We start from the raw sequence: 2,363 nt of genomic DNA, 5'->3' as shown, positions 1-2,363 counted from the left end.
TTTCTGCAGGGCAACTAGGAATTCCCACTCCCCTCCCAGAGAACCAGAGATTTTTCTGGACTCCTTAGGGGCCACAAGGGCACTGGCCCTGATAATTCAATGGACTATGAGATGAAACAGTGGCGTGCAGTGCCACCATTATGCTTCCAGTCCTTAGGTTTTCAGGGGAGATACTATTCACTCATTCTACAAATATTTATTTAGGATGTACTTTTTTTTAGGTAAGTTGTAAGCACCATGGTTGGTAGGCAGAGACATACAACAATCAAATGAACAAATAAAGAGTAATCAAGACCACTGATTTTGGAATTAAACAGTTCTGAGAATAAATTATGGTTCAGATTCTTCACAGGCATGTAACTTTGAGCAAGTCTCTTAAACTTATGAAGCCAACATTCCCTCATTTGTAAAAGGGGAATTAAACTGCCTACCTCTGTGAGTATTTTGAAGATTAAAGGGATTAAGCGTGGTTGGCAAACATTCCCCAGAATAGAGCTACTATTCTTCTTCTTAAAGGTGTTTTGGAATCTAATATCATGGAAACACCATTGTTGGGTCTTACCTTAAAATTATTGAAGGTTTTAGACAGAATTGTCAGAAAAAACTATTTTCTGTTGTTTCTGTTTTTTGTGTCCTTCAGTATGTATGATGCACTAAAAGAGGTAAAAGCATTTTTTAAATCAACCGATTTTTAAAATGCTGACTTAAGACAAGGATTTTAAGGACAGTCATGCAAATTAAAAAATCAATATTCAGCAATAGACTTCCCAGATAGACTTCTGTGTCCGCAATGGTCCTGAAAGTCAAGCTCTGAAGAGAGAGTAAAACATTCTTCAAATGCAGGAGCCAATTTGAAAACCTCCCCTATAAGCTGAGAGGTCAAAGTTATCAAGAAATTAATTGTTCATGGCCTAGTGCAGTTGAAAGAAGACAGGCGAATGGTTACCCCCAAGACTGGGAAAGGGGAAGGGGTTTCTGCAAGAGGCTGAAGGTTATAGCCTGCTTGCACTTGTGCCTTGGTGGCTGGGCTTAGAGCACGTAGGGTCTGGGTTATTTCCACACCCAGGCTTGCCATGGAGGGTGGGGAGGCAGGTCAGACCTCTTGGAGTGTCCAAAGGCAGCAAAACACAGACTGTTCAGAAGACCCCAGGATGCCTCATAACTACAGGGAGAAAGGGGGGCTCCTTGCAGAATAAACGAGACTAGATTTTTGGGGGGTGACATTTAAGTCAAATTTAAGAAGATTAAAGGAATGTGGTAGTTCTGGAAAATTGTGGTGACGTAACTGAGCTCAAGGGTAGCATGGGTGAAACAGAAAGGAGCTAATCAGTTCCCAGAAAATGAAAGGACATGGCAGGTGGTTGATGAGGCCTGGAGAATTTAAGTTTATAATTTCTCTGTAGGGCTGTGCTATAATTCCCATGGCCACACTTTAATGCCCAGGTTCTATTCAGGCACTAGCAAGGATAAAGGGTGACAGACATAGATCAGAAAATATCAGAGTCTCTTTGCTGGGTTAGGACATTTCGTTCATCAGCCAGGTACACTTGGCTGTGGAGTGATGCTTCCTGGCTGGTGACCTTTTCCCCACACCCCATCCTCTTCCCCAATGAGTTCTCTACCTTGCTGTTACAGAGGGAGCTGTTCTTGGCTGGTGCCTCACAATTTGCATGGCGGAGTGCTCAGTGAATGCAGGGAGATCTGCACAACCTGAGGGTATAAGTCCCATCAAGGCTGAACCAGACAGTATTCCTAGAATAATCAGGGCTTAGGGCCCAGGATCACCCATCCAGAGGCTTTGAAGGGAGTGGACAGACATGGCCCTGAGGCCCACAGCTTGAAGAGTTGAGGGTTGGCTGAAATTTGGGCCCCCACAGGATTTCCACACAGGCACCTCTCCGCTGTCTACAAAGTCTGCAAAGACTGACAGATAATTGGTTGCAGCTTGCAAGACCCAGAACTCACCCCTGCTTTCTCAGAGCTCACCTTCTAGAACACTTTGGGAAGGCAGAAGTCAAGGCTGGCTTGCCACATTCACACTCTAGAACCAGGTACCTGAACGTGCCCTTGTTATGCTCACCAGTCTCCCAGGCTGTCACCACTGTTTTTGGAAAAGCTCACACCATCGGTGGGCCCAACTTGTGAGCACAATAGTCGACAGGCAGAGACAGACAATAATCAAGTAAACAAATGAAGAATAATTAAGGCCACTGATTTTGAAATTCAAGAGTTCTGGGTTTAAATCATGGTTCAGCTTCCTCACAGCCTTGTAACTTTGGGCAAGGCACTTACACTTGTAGGACTCCCATTTCCTCACCTATGAAAGGGAAATTTAAAAATGTGGCGCTCTGAAGATTAAAGGG

This window comes from Cebus imitator, unplaced genomic scaffold, assembly GCF_001604975.1.
Source record: "Cebus imitator isolate Cc_AM_T3 unplaced genomic scaffold, Cebus_imitator-1.0 Scaffold53, whole genome shotgun sequence".
In the NCBI taxonomy this organism is placed as follows: domain Eukaryota; kingdom Metazoa; phylum Chordata; class Mammalia; order Primates; family Cebidae; genus Cebus; species Cebus imitator.
The sequence above is the reverse complement of the archived record's forward strand: the minus strand, read 5'-3'. Positions refer to the sequence as shown.